This window comes from Sinocyclocheilus rhinocerous, unplaced genomic scaffold (genome assembly GCF_001515625.1).
Source record: "Sinocyclocheilus rhinocerous isolate Xijiao unplaced genomic scaffold, SAMN03320098_v1.1 scaffold14, whole genome shotgun sequence".
NCBI lineage: Eukaryota > Metazoa > Chordata > Actinopteri > Cypriniformes > Cyprinidae > Sinocyclocheilus > Sinocyclocheilus rhinocerous.
Window position 1 is genome coordinate 981751 of NW_015629561.1, and position 10279 is coordinate 992029.

General features: G+C 37.0%; 1 protein-coding gene across 3 annotated transcripts in view; it reads right to left on the reverse strand.

The window, feature by feature from the left end:
- Nucleotides 1-8906, reverse strand: part of LOC107739274 (forkhead box protein P4-like) — a 150394-nt gene extending 141488 nt beyond the window's left edge. For all 3 annotated transcript variants that reach the window (XM_016551337.1, XM_016551338.1, XM_016551335.1), the window contains exon 1: nucleotides 8388-8906. The gene's annotated coding sequence lies outside the window, so the exon portion shown is untranslated. The remainder of the gene's footprint in view (nucleotides 1-8387) is intronic.
- Nucleotides 8907-10279: the final 1373 nt, after the last annotated feature.

Consider the following 10279-nt stretch of genomic DNA (forward strand, 5'->3'; position numbering starts at 1 on the left):
AAAAAAAGGCCTATTGTCGAAAAAATCCTGTCCTTAATTGGGCCACTTATGAACAGATTTGAACCAAAGTGAAACTAAATCCAAATGATCAAACACATTGCCTAAAGGGTTTAGGCTGTATTTTGTACACTTTTTCTTCTTTGGGAATTTTTTTGGGGGGGGGGGGGTTTGGACGTGAGGGACAAGCCACGGCTGTGTTTTTGAAATTAGCCATGGCAAGCTGGTGTGCAGAAAATGATTGCTCTAAACCGCAGAGCGTTACTGGGAGGGACGGTGGAGGCTCGCACTCGCAGACGTCTCAGCCTAATAGCACCCAGGGGATGTGCTGGAAACTTCTCTCTGGCCAGCTTTTTACAAAGGCCCAGCACAAAGCCTCATAAAGGAACTGACTCATCAGAGATGTCGAGTTCAGCCTAACTCTCCGCTGTAATCATTTCTTCCTTCCACTTGACTCCAAAACTGGCTGTTTTCTCTAGGAGAACTATCAGAAGTGAGACCAAAAAATACAAATGATAAATTATTAATATATATAAAAGCAAAAGTAAAAATGATAAATTATTAATATATATAAAAGCAACTTATATGCATTAAAAATATATCATATATTATTTTGTTAACTTTTTTAGTGTAGATGTTAGATTTTTTTTTCTCCCACACTGGTATTGTAGGCTTGTTTTGCTGAGACCTGATTGCTTTAAAGCAAATAATAAAATTGTTAGTTAGTCACAAATATTGTATTTGTGTTTTATCTATTACTAAGGGATTGTAAAAACTTCAAAAGTAATCTGGGGGTGAGGCGAAACAAAGCCAAAAAGCTGTGATAGTTGAAGTGATAGAGGAGAATAGCTCACCTGTGGTCAGTGGTCATAATGCCCTGTTTTACTTATCTACAGATTTCAAAAACATTTTTTCTCTAAGTGTTCTTCTACCTGCAGGAACTGAATTCTTAACCAAACACTTAACAAAAGATCACACAAGAAAAAGTCCTTCCTTATGACCTATTCAAAAAGCACAGGCGTGGAAAATGCCGCAAGCAAACTCTTTAAACAAATTTAATCAGGTTTTAATAAAAGGAATAGGTTTACATCTGAGGCTTCAGCCTTTCATCTGTTAACTATTTTATCTGATAAAAATGATCGCTTGATTGAAAAGAAATTAAGTAAAGATTAGGTATGTTAGTTTCAAAATTAAGCATACAATCACAACACATTTCTATCTAGAGTTATCTGCAACTTTTATCATGTAGATTCCTTTAATAAAATCCGGGCATGGGTCATGTCAGTAAAGGTAACTCAAATTGAAAGTGAAAAATTACCATAGAATCCCATGTCATCCCAATATCACAGCGATGCAATTCCTCTCCATAAAAAAGCGCATGTGTGTGAAGTAACATGAATTTGGCCATCATTCCTTTTTTTAATTAAAGCATTCAGTCCCCTTTCAACGCAAGTTCAAGGATGCCAGGAGACTAATTAATTTGAAAAGGTAAGATGTCTGTTCACAAATGTCTTCCGACACACAGATTTAAAGAATATGGAATAAGAGAGAGGTAAGAAAGAAAGAGTTCGAGAGGTCACACCACTTTAAGTCGCCCTGGTGTCATCCGGTGATCAGAGTTGATAACAGACCATGGCTGGAGTTTGCCTTTTCAGTACATGGATGGGTGCGAATGTCAAAGCCTTGATAAAGCCTATCAAATAGCTGCAAAGAGGACATCAATGAAAAATAGCTCCAAAAAATTGCTCATGGCTTATTTATTTATTTAACTACAGCTAATTTAGTTCAAATAATATCACTACGTAGTCGGTCGTGGGTGCCGGCACCCATTGAAGCTCCGCTGTAAAGTACCACAGTATATTAAGCTATGCTGAAGACGTACAAGATACACACACATCATCTTTTTCTAAATCTATCATTTTAAAAATGTTTTAAAAAAAATTCACACACACATTTATATATCAAATGCAAATAACTTAAGTAGGCATCCCCTTGTTACCCATTACTAATACAAGATACACACACATCATCTTTTTCTAAATCTATCATTTAAAAAATGTTTTAAAAAAAATTCACACACACATTTATATACATATCTTCCTAAGTACTGGAACCAAAAATATTTTAATTTAAATTTGATTCTTTTCTACTGTATTGTAAAAGTAAATATTAAAAAAAAGTCCTACACAGTATATGCAAAAATTATGCAGTCCTCTTTGAATTAAATAATTGTAAATGAAAAGTACATTTTATAATATTAAAAAAGAAATAACATTTTCAAAAGCACTTTGTTTATGCTAACCAGAGTACTCTCCCTGACTTCTCCATTTAGCGCTCCGATGAATGGAGAGTGAGGGGTTGTCTGTGTGTGTGTGTGTGTGTGTGTGTGTGTGTGTGTGTGTGTGTGGGGGAGGGGTTGAATTAAATAATTGTAAATGAAAAGTACATTTTATAATATTAAAAAAGAAATAACATTTTCAAAAGCACTTTGTTTATGCTAACCAGAGTACTCTCCCTGACTTCTCCATTTAGCGCTCCGATGAATGGAGAGTGAGGGGTTGTCTGTGTGTGTGTGTGTGTGGGGGAGGGGGGTTACTATACAATTATTCAGATAACAGCTGGGGATAATATAGTGGCAGATGTCCACTGGTCAACAATGCTCACGGACCACAGCCGAGAGCAAAAGGCAACTCTAACCAACGGTTAGCAGCGCTCATCACACAATTCAAAATGGACTAAAAGCAGAAATCAAGCTTCTTTTTTTTTTCCTAAAATATATATATTTGCTCCTTCACCTGAGCTTAAATGCTGGTTTTGAAGAAATTAAATAAATGTAATAACATTCACTTATTAACAAATTAGTACACACTTATTAACATAGTACACCTGTTTAGAATATAAAAAATGCATTTGGAGAACAAAAAAAAAAAAAGAATTTTGAGACCAGCATCAAGATTTGGACCATATGAACATACTATATATTTTTTAAAAAAAAAATTATGTTTTTTTATATATTTCTACAAAAGCTACCTAAAGAATTTTTTTCCTGTGTCTTTGAGTCTGTGACCATGTATAAAAACCCTAGCATTATTTGACATGTGATGGTTAGCGCTAGATAACGTGCTTTTTCCTGCAAGCGAGTGTGTTGCACTGTGCTTCTCGCGCCCCTCACCCCCCACCAAGACAAGACACTTCACCACAAGAGCATCAGAGAAGAGGAAAAAAGACAAGCCCTGACACAACACAAAGAAACGCATGGATTTGGGTATTTTTAACATGATATACATTTTGAAAATGCGACTTCTTTGGAAGGAAAATGCAAAGTGTGTGAGAAAGTTGTGTAGGAAGTAGGAACTACAGGAGGAGCAGGAGAAAAAGGGGCCGTATGCATCAATCAAAAACAGAAGGACAAATCTGATTTTGTTTTACACATGGTTAAAAGATAATTATGTCAGAAGATGTATCACGTTCGACCATTTCAAATGCAAATAACTTAAGTAGGCATCCACTTGTTACCCATTACTAATACCATAAAAGAAACCAACACTTCTCCATTCCGCTGCTACTTTACGGATTAGCGAATGAAAATTAGATGCATTTATATGGTTATTACTTATATGGTCACACAGTGGGGAGGGGGATTTATCCAAACGTACAGTGCAGCGCCAGAAACTCCCTCAGGAACGAACCGCTCACACCTTCGGCAGCTGGGGGTGGATTAGAGTTTTAAACCCGGACTAAGGTTTACCACGGCCGGCAACACTGACAGGAATTCCTCCCGCCATTGCCGCCAAACAAGGCCAGGCAATGCGGGGAGGAATAAAACATCATAGGTTTTCTTCTGTCCTGTTTAGGCAGAAGTTTTCAGTAATCTGCTGGGCTTCTCTGGAAAACTTTACTAAGACGCATTCAAACAAGCTGCAGCTGTCACTCTGACATCACGTCACGTCTTTTGTGACAGTGCCGAAAGTTTGCTCCCATCTCTCCCAAAGAGCTTTACTGATGCGCCTGCTCTCTGCCGTTCTCTGATGGACATGATGGCTTGTCAGCGTTACGCTAGGGTTTTTAAAATATACAGCGAGTTGCATTATAAAGACCTTTGTGGAGGGGGTGAAGGCTCGAGGGGGGAGACGGCGGACTGAGAGAAAATCCATAACACAAATACAGCTGTCAGCTGGAACGCAAAGTTAGCAGAAGCAGCTTCGGTGGCCACAGGGAGCAAGTTTATGACTTCAGGTTGCATCCTCCTTTAGACGCTATCTAAGCTTCAATTATCAATACACAATGTTCTTCATCAAACCTACAGGTACTTCAATCAGTTTCTGTCAAAAAAGGCCAGTTGTAACAAGCTCTAGCAGTGTGACTGACCGTGCAGTGCACTAGTTCACTTTCCACCCGCGTCTGCAGCTCCGAACTGCCAATAATCTCTCCTGAGGTGCACGGCTAATGGATATAGAGAAGTAACGATCAACGTCTCAGACTCAAGTACTGTCATTTCCGTCCAGTGAACACCCTGCTTTTCCCTCTACCACATTTCCCCAGCTCATCAGAAATGGGCCCTTCCTCTCTCTAAGCAAACGCTAGGGTCATTCTTTAAGACAGTCATCACCTCATAACAGCCTGGCACTCTCCCGAAACCCGGCGTGAAGCCTCCCCACACAGGAATCCTTGTGCGCGAAAACCAAAAAACTGCAAAAGAAATGTGCCACTGAGGTCACGGTAAAGAGAAACTGTGCTCAAGAGTTCAAGTGGAGATTTAAATTCACATTAGGAATAAATACACCATAAAAAGACAACGTCTAGCAGCTTCTTAAGCTGCCGGATCGCCGAGACGGCACTTCCGTGCTGCAGTCTGGTCTCTCTCAAAGCCGAAACGGTTAACACCAGACCTTTTCGGTATCTAGCTCAACTAATCATATCAACATTGTCATCTGGAAAACATCCGTCACTCTGGTCCCTTTTTTCTTTATAGTTTTTAATTTATAGATGCTGAAGTTGGTTGAAATTGCTCAGTGTCAATGTTTTGTGTAGTTAGCTCCTTTTTCCCCTTTCAAGGCTCAGAGTTTGAGGAGAAAATGACACCACTCTCCGACTAGTAATAAATGCAGTCCTCACTGTCTAAAAACGTGCTTAATTTATTATTCACATACACTGAAGAATGCTCGGCCTCGCCGTTCCACCAAATAACATCTTCAATTAAAACCACATGTTTTACGTTTATCTATGACTGGTGGTTGTCGCTGGTCAACGCCGGAGCTGATGTGTTCAAAGATGCAAACGAGCGTAAAAATTCCAGCCTGACATTTCATGTAGGGTCAGCCGAAATATGAAAGGGAGAACGCAGGCATGACATATTTCACACAAACATGTTTCAGAGAGCAGAGTATGGTTAACAAAAAAAATAATCCTAATCAGTTAGAGATGGATATGTATTGCTCTTCAAAATGCTTTGGTTAAAAATGCACTTGTGTGAAAACTAACATAATTTTTGGAACGGTAAAAGAGTTTAATGGTGGAAACGCCATGTGAGGGTCTAAGGGACAGTGCTTCACGAGAACCAGAGTGCTTTGTGTTAAAACCACCTGTGATGCTGAAAAACTTAAATTTACCTCTAAATCACTTGACTAAGGCTCATCTGAATTTGAAAAGAGCACACACACACACACACGCTAAATGCTTTTTGCACATCACACACCGACATATATTTGCATTAGCAGAAAACTGGTTGTTCAAATAAAGTTTCAATCACCAAATGTTCATAAAATATGCATCACAAAGCAACACGTCTTAATGTACACCTGGCAGCAGGTTAGTCTCAACGTCAGCGTCCAAAACAAACACATTCCAGACCTTCTCTTTATACCCAGAAAAATACCCACAGTGGGCTGAATACCAGCCTGCCATGCGATCCACACATTCATCAAAATAACATATTCGAAAGACCTCAGAAAGTGAGGTGTATAAACATGAAGAACAGCATAAAACAATCACTTATCACAAAACAAGTGATATATCAATTATAACCTGAACTGTACAGTAGTCTGGTGTCTGCCGTTAGAAATAGAGTGCTAAAACTGTCAGCTGAGGTGTAGCTGTTGCCGCTTGCAGCTGCTTGACGGCCATGCAAATAACTAAATTACCCACTTTACTGCCATTTTCATGCCCTCTCTGAATAAATTGCCATATTCTTTGTCAACTTCATGAATTATCACTTTTACTCTAAGCACATAACATCATTCAATCACGCTACTCATCTAACACACAAGCAGATCAAATGGAAATTGTATTCATCACTTTATGCTTATGTTCATCAACATTTACACGTGTCACATTTCAATTAGCAGGGAATCTGTTTATCGTAAGAGGCTATATATCAATGAACGGACATTGTAGGAACAAACAACTACAGCACAGAGACAAAAAAAAGTCTTAGTTCAAAAAATAAAAATTTTAGTTCAACAAAAATAATTTGTCTTTCCACACAAATGTGTGTAGCAATAAACGAAATATTATTTAAAGAAAGCAAACTGTCAATAAATAAATTCCAAAATCCCTTTGTGTTTTTAAAATACGTTAGTAATAATGAAGATTAAATAATTAAGAGATCAAACTAACTGACAATCTCAGAAACACTTTGATCAACGTAAATCATTTAGCATTCTCCCTCATTGTTCAATAAAATATTCATCTTGTGATTTAATATAGATTTGCATTGTGCTGTAAATGTCAACAGTGAATTAAGCAAAGATTCACCTATATTTTTTATGAGATTTAAATGCATTGTGTTAAAAGCTCCATCAATCAATTTTTAAAAACATGAGATTTACACACACTGCAAGATTATGAGAAAGATGATGATGCATATATGTAATTTTCTTTGACTGATGTAAAGGTTTATTCTTAAAAACCAAGTACAGAAAGAGTGCAAATTAATCGTGTACGTGGTCAACTCCTGAGCTGTAGTTCCCTCTGAAGATTCACTTTTAATGCCCCAGACTCACAAGTTAAAATCGTTGCTAGTTTGTTTTGTGTTAGTTTTGATGTTGCGAGTATTTGAGGGCGAAACAAACAGCGCTGATGAAAAGAATAGTAATCCATCACGGTTTAAAAATAAAAGAAAAAGTTAATTGTTCATCCATCTGTGTAAAAAATGATTCACTAAATAAAGACATTAGGTTTTGCATCACTTAAGTTAGTCAACAATCTGTCTGTTAAATCGTATTGGCGAGGCGAAAACTGAACAATTAAAAAATATATGTATATTATTTGAAGTGCAACGTTAATACTTTTTCATCTGTGTTTGAAATATTATTTTGCATTTCTACAAACCTTACTAATGTCACTGTATCTCGCGATAATTTATGCATTTGAATTATAAATAATCATGCATGCAGAGTTAATCTTATTTTTATATTTCTTTTATTTAATGCGTTGCATTTTCAAGAATTGTCTCAGTATAACACAACGGTACAATCGACACTAAACACTATGAATAAACTTCAATACATTTCCTTTATTTATTTTCACCTTCCGCTATAATAAATTATTTCTTAATGCTGTATCTTATATAAATTAAAACGTACGAATCAGAAGTTGTGGGTTATTTGCCTAAAATCAGATTACTATTTGCTGAGGGCCTGTTAAAAACAATCAACTAGACGAAGAATAAGAAAAAATTAAGCCAACTTACATAAAATAACCGTAATTTAACTTTTTAGTTTACGTGCATATTTCGATGTTGTTTATTAACTTAAATTGTTTATACGGAGAGTTTTGTTGCCAAGGTCAAGCAATATTATTTCTACATTTCTGTGGAAGAAGCATATGGTCTTTGAGGAAAAAAAGTACACACTAACATATAATTATTCCAAATTATTTTAACTGATCTGTCAAAAAGTCTCTCTCTCTCTCCGATCAGATCTCAGATCTTGATCAGATTTCAAAGCAGGTGATATTTTCAAACAAAGTTGCACATGTTCACTAAACTTGTTTTCAGTCTTTTTCACGATCGAGGTTCAGTTTTATCTAAAACCCTTCCACGTAATTAATTATGTATTTAATCAAAAATGCAGATATATAATTCATAATCAGTTATTATTCACTCGTAGAGAATAATAACACGCTTTCATCTCGGGTTTAAAAGTATCGAGTAAAAAAGTTACATTGTCTAATCTACTGTGATACCAAGAACTTTAGTTTGCAAAACATCTACGAAAATACACTGACTCTAATATTTCTTTCTAATGATCTGAAGAAGTGTGTGTGATAACGCGTCCGTACATTCAAATCTGGGATAGCCTACATATTAGTATTAAAAACGCTTAATCTCGCGAGGAGCAAATAAGAAGAAGAAAGGAAGAAAAAAGAATAAGTAAAAAGTGGATATGAACCTGTTAGGATATTGTGAAGAACTCTACTTTCACTCTACGGCTGGACCATGTGGATGTGTCCCTCCAGCTCTCGTGAATGTCCCAGTGATTCCAGAACCTTCAGAAGAGCAACGCAAAAGGGAAAAAAAATCCTGTTTTATGAGTGATGTCTTCAGACCATTACTTTCAACGACAACTGTCTTTAATAGTCTTCCTTTCCTGTTTTGACTGTCTTCCTCTCTCAGACTGGTCACTCAGTTGGGTGATAAGTGGAAACAATAATCGTGCACTAGCTCAAAGGCTGCATGGTCACAGCGCTCCCCAAAGTTCACGAAGAACAAGCCCGCGGCTCTTTACGCCTCCTCGTCGCTTCAGGTCTTCTCTGTTTCTTTCAGTTAGTCACACGGTGAGTTTTCCTAAAGTCCCAATAATACTTCTCGCTGGAGTTTTTGGCATCTCGTCTGTTCCTCGCTCATTCGCAGAGAAATCAGTGTTGAATTACTCCGCTTGTGTCTTGTGTTGGCGATGTGTTAGGGGACAGTTTGGTCTACCGTAATGCGTCTAGAACAGGCGCGCGCACATCTTCCGCGCTGCAGCCGCTTTAGTAGCACAATACAAACCTCGCGCGCTTCAGGCGCTGAATCTGATGTCTTCACCTGCGCGCGCATCGCGGGTTTAGTTTGGCCGTTGTGGCAGCCGACGAGCAACAGATGTTAGGCAAAGGACAGACTCACCATGGGAACCGTTACCTACTCCTCATCTACTCCTCAGGAAATAACAAGTCTGATCTTGCTGCTTGCCATCATTCAATCATAGTTTGATTTCGTTGTCAATAATTGTTCTAAACTTAGAATCAGGTGTTCTAAATCTTCTTCTTCTTCTTCTTATGATTAATATTAGAATTATTATTAAAAAAGTATATAATCATCATTAATATTATAGATAGTCATATAGAGATAGAGATAACAGTGTACAGTACAATAAGTTACATAGGCCTATTTATTGTAATATATCTATAATTATGATATATTGATATATTATATATTTATTGTGTGTGTGTGTGTGTGTGTGTGTGTGCAGGTCTATATATATGAATGTATGTATATGTATATGTATGTATGTTAATATTATTATTGCACTCATGACCATGTGAGCAAGTTGCTGATTTATGAAAATCACTCCAACTTTTAATGGATAGTCAAGGTGATGCTTTATCAGTAATCTGTCATCTTATCAAAAATGTTCAAATATGATTTATTTTATGGTCAGTGGAAACTTTCTCTCAGCAAAAATCCTCTTTTACTTGAACCATCAAAAAAGGCGATAATTCACATCGCCACTGGACAATAGGATACGACCCCCATTAGTCAAGACATATTCATTAGAAAAATCAATAATCCAAGATGTAGCCATGCTGGCCTAAAATGAAAGCAGCAGGATCATAAAACAATGCTGACTTCACTTCTATGTCCTGCTATATGGACCTCAGAGTCTTGGCAGCAAAAAAAAAAAAAAAAAGATTAAACTTTAAGACGGTATAGCTTTAGATTTAGAAAAAGTTATTTGTCCATTTTTTGAAGTTACTACCGTGTGTTTAATCACAACACTCTGATAATGAACTTTGCACCCAGATTAAAAATAACAAATAAAAATTAATACACTTTAGAACTACACTGAATATTTTGAGGAACAAAAGAATATGCTTGAAACTGTTTGGATTGTGTGTGTGTGTGTGTGTGTACCTACTTAACCATATTTTGGGGACAAATTTGTACCCAAAAGTGAGCTAAACCTGACAAAATCTCCAAAAACCTCCCTTTGGGGACGTCCTCATTTGTAAAACTGGTAACACACACACAAACACAGATTTACAAAACTTGTTTTGCCTCACACACATGGTCTAGCATGACAAA